This window comes from Nicotiana tabacum, chromosome 3 (assembly GCF_000715075.1).
Source record: "Nicotiana tabacum cultivar K326 chromosome 3, ASM71507v2, whole genome shotgun sequence".
Lineage (NCBI taxonomy): Eukaryota > Viridiplantae > Streptophyta > Magnoliopsida > Solanales > Solanaceae > Nicotiana > Nicotiana tabacum.
The window spans coordinates 143,081,567-143,096,758 of NC_134082.1; the positions used below are offsets into that span (position 1 = coordinate 143,081,567).

At 32.9% G+C, this 15,192-nt stretch overlaps 1 non-coding gene across 1 annotated transcript; it reads right to left on the reverse strand.

Moving 5' to 3' along the window:
• Nucleotides 1-13,698: 13,698 nt before the first annotated feature.
• On the reverse strand, nt 13,699-13,801 carry LOC142179654 (small nucleolar RNA R71). The gene has a single exon (XR_012708199.1). It is a non-coding gene; the product is annotated as a small nucleolar RNA R71 (small nucleolar RNA).
• Nucleotides 13,802-15,192: the final 1,391 nt, after the last annotated feature.

The window sequence follows — 15,192 nt, forward strand, 5'->3', positions numbered from 1 at the left end:
ACAGATCAAATGTTGACATAACCATTATCAAACTAATAAAAGATGTTGATGATTAACTAATTGACGGCATGCATCAAATTATATGTAAGAAAAAGAAAAGAAAAAAAACACCTCGACGTAAGTATAAACAAAAGTCTTACCTGCCAACTATATTTTTTAGCTTTTTCCTACGGAAACAAAGGGAAAAAAAAAGATCTCTCAAGTCAATGGTTGATCAATTTTATTTAAAAATACGAAATACTTGAATAAAAGTCAGATATGCAGAGTTCTAAAATAGTAGTAGTAGTAAATAGTTGATGGCAGAATTTGCGGCCATAACAGTGGACGAAAGGTTCAACTTATTAAAGCAGCTTTCAACTTATGATATAATCAGCACGCTCTGTTTGTTAACTAAAAAAGAGTTTAAGTTGCATATGCATTAACAATGTAAACAATATTTACATAATTAAACTATTAAAAAATTTAAAGTTAACTTTAATGCTTAATTTACTTTACAAGTCAACAACTCCAAAACTTGATAAATGGACTGTTATACAGTGTAACGATGGACCAATCATTAATTAAACTTAAAAACGTCGTGCTTTCGTACCTATATATATATATATATTATATACACACTAGTAAAAGTTACGTATCTTACCGGAGAAATGGATAGAGGTACATCATTTGACTGTTTTAAATGGACGTGTTTGATAGATAAAAGTCATTTTATAAGAAAATACTTTCATTAAAAAAAATCATTTTTTGAATTCTAGTTACCAAAAAGTATGTGGAAAACATTTTTTATCAAGGGGCAAAAATTATTTTCCTCACCTATGGACGGTTGTTATTTTAGTTATAAATATTTTAACTTTTAATTGCATTTTATTTATTAAACTAGATATTATTATCAAAAGCCATAATAGTTTTTAAAAATCATTAAATCAGAGAGCAAAAATGATCATTCAACTTAAGACCAGTCTTATTTAGCAACTATTGCAACAAAAAGAAAAGAGTATTAAATGTTTGGAAGATTGAGCGCCACATCATACCTTCACCTGGTTTCATGGGATACGGTCTAAAATTTACGTGGCTACTTGGGGTCTGCGTGTCATTAACATTCATACTCCTCAAAATGGACAAGTAACACAAGAAATATTCCCATTTATTTTTACTTGTTCCCTATATTAAAAATATATTTTTATTTTTATTTATTTATTATCATAAATCAATAGAAACAGATCATTGATAAACTGTAGCAGAAACGGTTAAGACATAATAGATAATGTTGAACATAAATGCTATTATTATTATTATTATTATTATTATTATTATTACCAATTATAAAATATATATTTATTTATTTTTAAAGAAAGTGCAAAGTCAAAAGCAAACGACTAAAAATAAAATGAGGGAGTATAATTAAAGCAACTGGTGATTTGGTTTTAATTGCTCCCTTACCCTTAAGGTGCTTAACGTGTAAGTAATTTTAAACAACCACTTTAATAAATTCTTAAGACACCCATTTGGCTCATTATGAAAGCTATAGTCCTCCCTTTTCCCAGTACGTTCATTCTCCATTTCTTAAAGGAGAGCATATCCTAATGTAAAGCATTATTTTGTTATTCTCTCCGTCTCATATTAATCATCATGATTACTAAAAATAGTTATTTTAAATTATTTATCATTTTAGAAGTTCAAGATAAAATTGATTATTTTTTTCATTTTTTACCCTTAATAATAATTATTTTTGAAAATGGAGATTATACATAAATAGAATAAATATTCAATGAAAAGAGATTTTATCTTAAGTCATAAATAATGTAAAAAAGTTTAATCCCTTTCCAAATTAATGTTTCATAAGGGGCGTATAAAAGAAAAATACAACAGAAAATATGAGACACATGGAGTACCTAAAAGTTTGTGGTAAATTTGTATCCCCTGTTTGTTTGAACAAAATCTCCACTTTAATTGGGTTTTTAGAAGACAAATACAAAATTCAATGTTTCACGAAAATACATTAATCGAACATATATTCCTTTGAAATTCCAAAGTGGCCCAATACAGGGAAACAAATATAATTTCTATTAAACGAAACATTAAAAGCAGAATTGGACAAACAATTCTAGCAATCAAGAAAACTAAAATGCTTCTTTTTAACGCTTGTGATCCAACTCCTAGTAGAAGAAGTCTCTAAAAGGAAACACCCCACCCCCACCCCACCCCCCACAAAAAAAAAAAAGGTTTGAAAAATTGCATGAACGCTTAAACTAAACTTTTACATTTAGGTATTGTTTTGGTTTAGAGACAAGACTAATATTAATACTACATAAATTTTAATACAGTGAGTATTAAACTATCAATGCATGAATTAGTAATGCAAAAATTATATATATATTTAGGGTGTGTTTGGTATGAAGGAAAATATTTTTTAATTTTTTCATGTTTGGTTGGCTTAAATGTTTTGAAAATTGAGTTGTAGTTTAATTAGTTTGTTTGGTTGGATGCGGGAGATTAGGAGCCTTAATTATGTCTAATTCCAGAGTTTTTGGGTTTTTGTTTTTGATTGTACATTCTTGGCTGGTAAATAAAAACCAAAAGAAAAGACAAAGTTTGTTTACGTAGTTAATATTGTGAAGGTTGGTTTGTTATTTTAACTTAAATTTTTATCTGCATATATTACTAATTAATAACGTGTTTCTTATTCTACGTTCTTTTTTTGCATAAAATAATACATGTACATATTCCTATATGCATATATTATTTATGGAAAACAAAACTAACTTTCAAATAAATTAATGCTAACTTTTAAGTGGAGATAAAATTTCCTCAATCCCAAAAAGCTCGTCGATCCAAATGAGTCATTCTTCTGGTCTCTCTTTGCTTCCTACCTCGAAACTGGCTCACAACACAACGCCCCTTTGCTTCGTGTGAAGTACAGTTCACCACAATGCAACGGAGGAATAACCGTGATACGAAGTTCCTTATCTTAGTTGGATCTCATTGGTGCCACCAAAACAATAGATAGGCGGCGAATAAGTGATGTTTAAGATTTTGTTGGTGCACCCATCCTCGACGGAAGAATGAGTGATCTGTTTTCTATGAATAAAGTATTAAATGAAGGAATCAAATTCTAGAATACCACACTGTACAATTCAAGAATTAGTAATAATATTAAGATGAAATATCAATATCAACCAGTAATTAAGGCAGGCCATCTTAATCTATTACGTCACTTTCATTATATATCATGTTACAACTCCTCAGAATTCCACCTTAAGAATGTTAACATGCAATAACAGCTTAATTACTTGTTTGTTGTAAATTTATTAATGTGGTAGCTAGGGCATGCATGTAAGAAAATAATGGTTCTTCCTAGAAATAAATACTGATAATTCTAGTAAGTTTTGTACATGGTTTGTCTTAACCACGAAGGAAAGCGATTAATGTTGATTCTATTTTTGAGTGGCCATCAAACTGTTCCCATAAATTCATTTTCATGGGGTCCAAGCAAATTAAATTCATACATTTGAAACTGAATTCTAAGCTAATGAAACAACGGCATGAAGAAATCCATCCCATTGGCTCTCTCTTTATTTCTTTCTTAGGTTTTATTATATACATTAACCGTGTAAAAATTGTACGATATTGCTAGTTGTAAGTGTGATTTAACAGCAGTTTTTTTATAACAAGTATTGCTTTATCTTTCGAGTTATTATACCAAGTTTGATACAGAGAGCTACTTGTTGTATTAGGTCAATTTAATTTAATAGTATAAAAAATTCTTTCATTCATCGATACTATCATAATAAGAGATACAAATAAAGTTCCTTTTATTTTATAGTGCGGTTTGATCCCTACCAACCAAGCAAGCATAGAATTAATCACAGATAGCTACTTTCACTATAGTCCTTCACGCATTCAACTAGTACCTCTTGATCTCAACCTGATAATCTTTATCACCAGTGGATCATCGCAACATTTTTTATAAGTGTGTCATTATTTTTAGTAAAAGAATCGTAACAGTCAAAAAATATTTTGCAGAGCCAAAGAAGTTCGAACCCAAAACCTCTCACATAATACTTGAAGCTAACAATCACTAGACTACTGAGATATTTTGTTGCAAATAATGTCATTTTTAATAGTTTTATCTTGTATTTCTGTTTAACTTATTATTTTTATATATATAAATAATAAAAATTTCGATGAAGCGGTGTCCTGTGACACCGCTTGCCACCATGTAAATACGCCCCTGTTTATCACTTAGATTTAAAGCCACAGTAGTAATACACCAACTATTCTTCCTAAAAAAGACTCTCTTTAATGTTAGGATTGAAATAACAAAAAGTTGTGCGAAAGGTGACAAAGTAATCCTTGGCAATAATAATTCAGACAATAAAGAAAATTATACTAAAAAAATACATACTACTTTATATGATTTTGGTCAATTAACTTACATCAATCTACTTATAATATAAGAGAGAAAAAAATTGGGAAAATGCACAAGTACTCCCCTCACCTATACCCGAATTTCCAACTATACACTTTTTCTTTGCGGGAATTCTATTAACCCCCTAAACTTATTTTAATGAAATTATTTGCACCCTTAACGCTCACTACAAAACTCTTGGTAAGTGGTGAGCTACACGCACCCCCACATGTATTTTTAGTACTTTTTTTTTATTCTTTCTTCTTTTTCTTATTTCTTATTATTCTCATTTTTTTTGGTTATTTCATTCTCTTTCTTTTTGTTTTGGTCACAAGCGACATAAAATTATGGTCGTCGGAATTTCACAAACACTATTTGTTCCGGTGAATTTTTTTTCCGGCGATAGATATTTTTCCCGATCTAAGTGTGTTTTGTTTTATATATATATAAATTTTTCTTGAAAGTGTAATTTATGTGTGGGGGAAAGAGCAAAAAAAAAATGAATATAAGCTGGAAAAAAAAATTCAGTTAAAATTTTAATACATCATTTTTTTCCCGGCATGGGAAGGTTTTCTGATGATAAATTTTTTCTCCCAAATCTGAGTGTATTTTGCTTTGCTTATGAATGGATCTTTTTGAGTGTTTAATTTGTGTGTGAAAAGAAAAAATGGAAGAAAAACGGTTAGACAAAGTCGCCAGTGAATGAATATCTGCCGAAATTAGAGAAGAAACGAAAAAAAACGTAAAAGAAAAAAGACAAAGAAAAAGGAAATGGAAAAGGAAAACAAATGTAAAAAAGAATAAAAAAAATAATCTTAAAATCGTTTTTTCTTGCAAAGGAGAGTGAAATACACACACTCTGCCACGTCAACATTAAGTGTGCAAATAATTTCATTTAAAATAAGTTTAGGAGGTAATAGGATTCTCGCAAAGAAAAAGTATGTAGTTGGGAATACGGATATAGGTCAGGGGGGTACTTATGCATTTTTCCAAAAATATTTATCGTGGGAATAAATGCTCACTAAATTGTGATGTTATATATTGTTATTGTATATGAATGAGAAATACTCAATTTATAGCATTTTTTTTCAAGAAAGGGATCGGTCAAATATGGAAGATATCTATATTTTTTTAGGAAAAGTAAAATTAATTATGGTATACTATTTGTCTTTCTTTCAAGAAAAAATAAAATCCAGATATAATATGAAAAAAATTCTAACATTTGACTCGTATTTTTTCTTTTCTTTTTGGCCTTATTTCTTTCTTTTTAATTTGCATGCATCCTTATAAGCTTTAATTTCTCTCTTGACAAGGGCATCGAAATTTTTGAATCCCATTTTTTTGGTTTGCTAGTAATTTTGCACTATTTGTAGAAGTAAGAAATCAATTGAATGCAATTCTAGCAGAAGATTGTACAGACTACAAATTAATGATGGATTTGGTTGGCAAGAGGCTAAAACTGATTACCTATTTGCCAGGGAGAGTTTATTTGCCATTACAATTCAACTGAGTATGTTAAAAGAGCATCCACTGGTTTCTTTTTCCAGAATTTTCACGTGAAATATCATTAACTATTATTATGGGCGGCTAGACCAAAGAGTCAGTCGTACAGTAATCATTAATAGTAATTCTTCTTACTGTCGTTGGAGACTGCTTGACGATATTAAATTGTGAACTGACCATCGAATGAAAAATTGTACACACATCTAGAAATAATCTTAAAAGAAAATTCTAGATTAGTGGAAGGGGGAGGGGGACATGGTCCTTGACTCCTTTGTCCATAGGTAAATCCAGAATTTAAACTTTACGAGTTCTGGATTTTAAAACGATAATTTTTAGTTCTAATAACTCAGTTCTAAATGAAATATTTGTACGTACTTAATAAATTTTTTAACACAAATATATTATTTACGCAAAAATTATTGGGTTTGATTGAATCTGTACTCAAGCTTTTATTACATATTATGTATATATTTATTTGTAGCATTCAATGTCATCTTTCCGATCCCATCGGCCAAAACTGGGTACTGATGATATTTATAATGTGACATAATATAACAATAAAAAAACATCAAAATATCTCACATTTCGTGTTTTTTTTTTTAATTTCTTAAGCTATAAACGTAATTGATATATATATTAATTGAAATAAAATAAAAAACATCAAAATATTTCACTTTTCGTGTTTTTTTAATTTCTTAAGCTATAAACGTATTTGATATGTTAATTGAAATAAAAATAAATCCATTTTTTTGTAGCGGTGATACAAAAAGTCAAATAATGAACCCTTTTCTTGACGTAATGGTAAAAAAAGAAGAAGAAAAACTCTTGATCTAGTATATGTTCTACAGTTCTAGGTTTTCCAGAAATTTCAAGCTTGATAATTGGATTGGAGATTGTCACTTTCGCATTTGATTTTCCTCTAAATCCAAGATCTTCCTCTTCACACATTTGCTCTATTATTTTATTAACATTGGTCTGCTCTATATGTTTAAGTATTAAAATGTACTATCTAGCAGCTTATAATTTCCTTGTATATAATATTCCCGAAGAAATTTTGGACTCCTACTGGATTTGTCCAGACTGCTATGAGCTGTGTTTGAATCTCTAGAGATACCATTAATTGTTATTTTCTCTGCCTATTTGGTGGGAAGCTAGAAATAGAATGTGACCAAAAATTGTGTTCCGTTAATATTTAAAAGTTTCTCCAATTCTTATTTCCAACAGCTATCTATCTTTCAGTTCTTTTTTTTTTTAGCAAATATTTAAGGAACCTGCAGAAAATGCATGGTCCTGTCTAGGGTTGTTCATGGTTCGGTTTGGATTGGATTTTCCCTAAAAAGAAACCAAACCAAGTAAGTCGGTTTTTCAAATAGTTGAACCAAACCAAACCAATTAAGTCGTTTTTTTCTTGATTCGGTTTATGTCGGTTTTATCGGTTATTTGTCGATTTTTTCTTAAATATAAGACATACACTACCAAACACATATTTCGGCGACCACATTTTCAACATAACACTATCAAATCAATTGCCGTTTGAGAAATCTATTATTTACCAAGATATATTGATGATAATTGAATCAAATAGTGATGAATAATTTAAGGACTCAATTAAAAATATATTATTTTTAACATGAAATAGATTCTTACACTTAACAAAAGAAAATTACCAATTAAACTAGAATGTAAAGGTAAAGAACTGTACTAAAAGTGCAAACGGTTAATATTTAAAGACCTATACTAAAAGTGCAAACGATTAACATTTACTATAAAATTATTGAAACTTTGTATAAAAGTATACATATATATAGGTGTAATAATAAATTTAAAATAGCTACTCCTATATTCGGTTTGGTTCGTTTTTTTTTATTAAAACCAAAACCAAACCAAATTTGATCGGTTTTTAAATTTCAAAACCAAAACTAAACCAAACCAAAAAGTATCGATTTTTCTGGTTGGTTTGATTTTCGGTTTCATTTGGGTTTTCGGATTTTTATGAACACCCCTAGTTCTGACCATATGTCCGCAAGCTAAATATAATTGGGAATTATTATTGATGTATTTTGAGGGGGGAAAAGTTAATTTATTTATTCTCATGGAGTATAGCATGGGCGGCATAATTAAACTGATTTTTCCTCTTGCTTCGTTTTGTTTAATGATTTTGATCATCAAAAGCATCACCATACATTGCTAGTGTGTGTTTCGTATTGAGTGTCAGTTGTTAAATATTTTCTTAATCATTTTTTTAACAATTTTTATTTGGGGTTGATGATCTCGCCCAACTATGCTTTATAAAAAGGACACTCGGACATTACAAATATAATCTGAGTATTTAGCCCAGAGTCGAACCCACAAGGAATTAACCTATCAATTACTTTTGTTAGACTTACTAAATTCTACGGAATCAACTTCCCAAAAACGGTAAATAATAATTGAGGGTATTTCTACTAACTAATCATGAAAGTAAATTAGCAACCGAAAACTAACTATGATTAAGTTGTAAACAATTCAGAGAAGGTTCTAAGGTTATGATTTTCCCTATTGATGGAATCCCTTCCGGTTATGTTTCACATAGATTCACCAAATAGTCTCTATCAATCATGAGCACTCTTATTACCGTAAATCTCTCCCGAGTAATCACGACAATTTACTAGACGCACTCTCCCGAGTTACGCTAGCTGGCTTTATTAGCAGCTCACTTTAGATTGCACCCAAGGTTTCGTTATCCCTAATGCCGCCTTTAAACCCTCAGTTATTGATCCCTCATATACTTTGGGAGTGGTGTTGTTCAACAATTACCTAAATATTCACTCTCTCCCGAGTTATGCATACTAAATAGGCACAGCTAATTGAGGATCCTATCAATTAACTACAACAAGAATGTAGTTGAGCAAATAGAGATTAAACTGGGCAAACTATATTAACATAACAAGAAGTTCACCCTTCAATAGGTTCCATCAAAACCCTAGACTAGGAAATTAGCTACGCATGACAAAACAAGATAAAACTACTAAATTATTCATGATGGGTAATTGCAAAAATAAAGAGAAGATAGAAGAACTCTAATATTTTGTTACTCTTCTCACACTTGTTCTTGCCTCCAAAGTAGTCTAAAAACAAGCTTCCACATGTCTTGGGCGAGCTTCTAAAGTTTATAAGGGTTTGGAACAAGTTTTCCCCGAGTTACACTTTGGTCCCCAAATTTCTGGCACGTGAACTGTTCACCGCGGTTGCGGCAAGACCGCAGTGAACGCTGAACATTCTGCCTCGAGTACTTGATCTGCCGCGGTTCCACCGCGGTCGCGGTGGAATTCACTCAGTCCATTTTTTTTCTTCTTTATGCTCGGGTACTTCTTAGTTGGACGTTTTCTTCACATTATTGACTCCAAAACACTCCATAATGCTTCCTCACTTAGATTATTCCCTGCGAAGCAAAAGAACACCATTTAAAGTATTTTGTTATCAATTCGCCTATAAAACAACAATAAAGCATGATAATATTAAGGTGTAAATATCATCTATATAGCCTAATATCAGTTGACCCTTGAAAATATAGGAATTTTTGTGGTGAAATGAATCTAATTAAGTAGGTAATAATTGCACAGGGTGCCCTATTTGGTCGCCCCCATTTAACCTATACCATTTTTTTTAAGTTTTAACTTGTACCCACTTTTTAAATAACTTCAACCCCCTTTCTCCTCCTCCCCCCTCCTCCTCCTCCTCCTCCTCCTCCTCCTGTTTCTTCTTCTTCTTCTTCTTCTTCTTCTTCTTCTTCTTCTTCTTCTTCTTCTTCTTCTTCTTCTTCTTCTTCTTCTGCTGCTGTTGGTGCTGCTATGAAACTTTAGTTCATGGGATGATTGCCATAAGTATATTTATCAGATTATTTAAAAATAAATTATAAATAATTACGTAAGTTAATAGACAATAATTTGTGAATATTTTCACGTATGGGAAGTTTAAGGTAACACTTAGTGATTCTTTTTATGATAATTCTGTTCTTTTCACGTTTATTGTTTCCAAAATTTATGATTCAGATACTGTTGACAATCTGATTATTTACCTAGTATGTTAGAAAGCTTTTTCAAAAACTTCAGCTTATATAGTGCTGAAATTTTTACAAATGAACTAAATAACTTCAGCATCTTCTGCTGAAGTTTTTGAAAATGCTTTATGACAAAATTAATGAACTCAGGACAAAAAAACTTCAGCTTATTTAGTGGTGAAGTTTTTACAAATGAACTAATCAATTTCACCATCTTCTACTGATGTTTTTGAAAAAGCTTATCCAGGACAAAAAAAACTTCAGCTTATTTAGTGCTGAAGTTTTTATAAATGAATTAAATAACTTCAGCATCTTCTTCTGAAGTTTTTGAAAATGCTTAATAACAAAACTAATGAATCCAGGACAAAAAAACTTCAGTTTATTTAGTGCTGAAGTTTTTATAAATGAACTAAATAACTTCAGCATCTTCTGCTGAAGTTTTTGAAAAAGCTTAATAACAAAACTAATGAATCCAGGACAAAAAAACTTCAACTTAGTTAGTGCAATTACAAACAAAAACTTCAGCAAATAGAGAACAAAACATCAGCTACTATGCTTAGGTTCAGCAATTACAAACAAAAACTTTAGCAAATAGAGAACAAAACTTCAGCCACTATGCTTAAGTTTAGCAATTACAAACAAAAACTTCAGCACACTTGCTACTTCAGGCCCGTCTACTATAATGCTGAAGTTTTGCGTGATTGCCTTTGCTACCTTCAGCCCCATATGCTGAAGTTATGCGAAAAAGTGGGTACGTTTGTAATTTTTTTTGCAAAGAGGGCACAAGTTAAAACGTGACCCAAAAGTAGCTGAACCCAGCCGCATTACATCATTGAATTTAGAGTTAATATGAAAAAGGGGTAGTTGCATTATTAATCAGCAAAATCTTTTGATAGATTTCTGTTCCAGTGTTCTCTTTGCTTAATTTATTTTGTATTTGTTACTAATATACTCTATCCCATAATATCTTCATGGGTAGACACTATCTTGCATTTTCAAGTAGTTGGTGCAACTTGCAGTATTTGAGAATTCCACCCACGATTGGATTAGATAGGCGACCGTTTTCTGTACTTCTCTTTTCTTTTTTAACCTAGAGGAGTCTAGAATATTGTTAGAATTCTGTACTAAGTTGTGGTTGGATTCATTAGTGGCGGAGCTACGAATTTTAATAAGAGCATTCAAAAAATTCTAACCTAAGACCTATCTAAAGCAAGTTATGAACACACTCCTTTATGTCAAGGGGATTAAAAGGTTTATATATATACGAAAAAATTATTTTATCCTGTTTATGCAGTATATTTTCTAGTAAAGTGGATTCTATTGAACTCCCTTCCTTAGCGCCATCGGTTGGATGATGAATGTTTGTATCATTAACAAGAAATTTGAGTTCAAATTTTGAGAAAATAAAACCTTCTGGTCTGGGATGTTTTGATCTTTCAATGAATCTATTTAGTGCAAATCCAAATTAATCGAGTCAATAGGGCTCAAGTGGCCGGTTAAAAAAAATTGTGAATCGTGTGATAGTGCACATGACCATTGAGTGATCGATGCTCAAAGACTATTGTATGGCAAAATATTTTGAGCCGTTTTTATAGGTGCAATAGGGTGGGCGAAGGTGATGTTTGGCTATAATTCCATATTTTTAGTGCATTACTTACCTTACATTTTAGGTGCTTTAATGCTAAACTATATCATATTTGTGCTTAAATGAGTCTATTTTATGTGTAGGTACATTGAAAATAAAATTGGAGCAAAATAAATATTTAAAGTATAAATCATGCTCTAAAACAATAGGAGAGAAGAAAGACAAAGCAAGAATTGAAAGTGGAACGAAAGAAGAAAGAAAGAATTGAAAAGAAAGAAAGAAGAAGTGAAAGTGAAATGAAGCACCAGGTGAGGCAAGAGATTTAGCTCGCAAAAAAGCAGGCGACGCGAGAGACATACCTCGCGTTTGGCAGTGCGCCGAGAGGCTTACAACGAGACCCAACGCACGACAGATCTTGCGTCGCACAGGTTGAGGCGAGGTGAAGCTCGCGTTTTTGCCTCGCGAGGCGAGGCCTGTAGCGAGCATGTTCGGATTTTAAAAGCTTATTTTGTCTCCCTGTTGGGTTTGGACTTGAGCTATTTCGTTTAAGTCTTTTCCCTACACATATATAGTTCATTAAACACCATTTTGAAGTAGTTTTTGCGACCAGAGGCAAGAATAGCACGTGGAACAACCTTTGGGGGAAAGAATCATCGAGTTCTACATTCCTTCATTTTTTCTTTGTAATTTGTTTATGCAAAATACTTGAAAAATTATTACTACAAATATGAGTAGCTAAACTTCTAATCTAGGGTTTGATGGAGCCTATTGAAGGATGCTTTTTCCATTGCGTTTAATATAAATTCGCCATTTACTTTTCTCTACTTGTTCAACTATATTATTGTTGTTGTTGGTTGAAGGCCCCTCAATTGACTGTGCCTATTTAGTGTGTACTGCTCGAGAGAGTACGCATTTAGGTAGTTGTTGAACAACACTACTCCTAACGTATTTGAGAGATCAATACGGAGGGTTTAAAGGCAGGATTAGAGATAACGAAACTTTGGTGCGATCATAGTGAGCGGTAAATTAGTACCAGCTAGCGTAGTTCGAGAGAATACGCCTAGTAAATTGTGGTAGTTGCTCGAGAGAGAGCTACACACTCAAAGTACTCACGATCAGTAGAGAATACTTAGGTGAATTTATAGGAACCGTAGCGGGGGAGATTCCGACAATAGGGGAAATAAAACCCTAGACTTTTCCAATCTTGTCTACAACATTTGATTTGTTAGTAGTAAAATTACAGCTTTTTAATTACCTTCCTTTTAGTTAGTAAACAATCAACTCATTCTTCAATATTTCTGAAGGTTGATTATTTGGATTCTTATGAATCTAATGGTTGTGATTAATAGGTTAATTCCATGTGGGATTCGACTCCGGATTTATAAAGCAGATTATATTTGCAACAACCGTTAGAACTATTAGGAGGCATAGATGGGCGTGATCAAATTTTGGTACCGCCACTGAAGAATTAACGATGTTATTAATTATGGCTAAAAAAATGTTAGAATTCGCAGTATTCAGCTTTCTCGACTTGAAATTCATTATATTGAAACTCTAACATTTGTATTCTTGTGTGTTACAGGTGCATGCCTAAAAGCTCCTCAAGAATTGGTGAATTGTACGAAACATTACTGGACCCTAAGAAAGCTTTCAAGGCACTAAACCAAGCAAACAAGAAAGAAAAACAACAACAGAGCGAATCGATCTAGACATGGGTGACGTAATAGAAAACCCAAACACCAAAAACAATGGGAATGACCCGAACAACCAGGGTATGGTAGCTCTTGTGCCAGAACCAGCCTTGTATGATTAGGCATAACCTACCGCTGAAAATCTGGCAATCGCAATTGCAGTCCCTCAAATACAAGCAGAATCATTTCATATCACAAACAATATGCTACACTTATTGCAGAACAAGGGACTGTTCTCGGGGTCTTACATTGAAGATCCTCAACAGTATCTGAAATTTCCTATCGATATGTGTCACGCAAAGGCAACCAAATATGACACCGGAAGCAATAAGGTTGTTGTTGTTTCCATTCTCGGTGACGGGAGAGGCTCAGACTTGGCTCAATTCACTCCCCATAAACTCCATTACCTTTTGGGAGGAATTAGTCAAGTAGTTTTTGAACAAGTTATACCCACCCAATAAGACTACCAAGCAAGTTGATGAGATATTGAGCTTAAGGCAGAGACCAGCTGAAACATTGCAAGAAACGTGGGAGAGGTTCAAAGGTATGCTGGTTAAGTGCCCACATCATGACATTATAGATTAGGTGTTGGGGCGAAGGTTCTACATGTGATTGGCAGACAGCTTGAAGGCCAATGTGGATGCTTCAGCAGGTGGAGCATTTCTTAGCAAATCATTCTGTCACGACCCGAATTTCCCACCCTCGGGAGTCGTGATGACGCTTACTAATGTGAGCTAGGCAAGCCAAACCTTTGATCTAATTACTTCATTAACCGATTATTTCTTTATAACAAAATATAAGGCGATAATGTGATAACAGCGGAAATTCAAATTTAAGCGGAAGACAACAATAATATATATGAAAACAGTATCTATTACAAATACTTAAGCCTTAACAACCCAAAACCTGGTGTCACAGTGTCACAGACTGTCTAAGATTGCTACATACAAAGCCTAAAGAAATAACAGTACACTGTTTCTAAATAGAAGGAAGATGAAACAGGAAATAGGGATAGAGGGAGACGCCAGGGCCTATGGACGCCTGCAGGTCTATCTTGGATCTCCAGGTGGACTGAAGGTAGCTTCCCCACTATGGTCCAAAAGCTGCTCCGGGATCTGCACATAGTGTAGAGTGTAGTATCAGCACAACCGACCCCATGTGCTGGTAAGTGTCCAGCCTAACCTTGGCGAAGTAGTGACGAGGCTAGGACCAGACTACCAAATAAATCTGTGCAGTTCAAATACATATACAACAGAAAGAAATATAGAAATAACCAGTCAATATGGGAGGGGGAGCATGCTGTGGGGGAGATAACGATTCAAAATAGAAAGACATCAAGCAATGAAAGAAACAATATACTCGGATATCAACAAAGAATCAGAAATCAACAAATGCATGGCATCACCCGTCGTGCTTTTACTCTCGTCCTCATCAAAGCAATCATATAATAAAAATGTACACGGCATCACCCTTCCTGCTTTTACTCTCTTTCCTCACCATATAATCAATATAATCGGCATGGAATGGTACATTATGCGGCACGACATCACCCTTCGTGCTTTACACTCTTTCTTCACAAAACAAACAATGCATGTTATCACCCTTCGTGCTTTAACTCTCTTCCTAACCCAAACAACAATCACAAACAATAGGGCAAGGGAATAAAGGAAGTTGCAATAGGAATCCTGGCAAGAGAGCAACAAGTCAACAATTGAATCCCGGCAAGGGAACAACATGAATAACATCAACATCCCGACAAGGGAGATAACAAATAAATCAATAATAGCATGGCAAGGATGACAACATAATGATATCTTCTCTTTCTCACTTTTACTTCACAATTCACTTCACAACTCGAGCCAATGCTCTAGAGGTTCAATTATCACTTACATTTTCACAATTCGTTATACAACTTGAGCCAACGCTTATCAATGTTTATAGGTCACAATTCCTTCCACAAACTTTA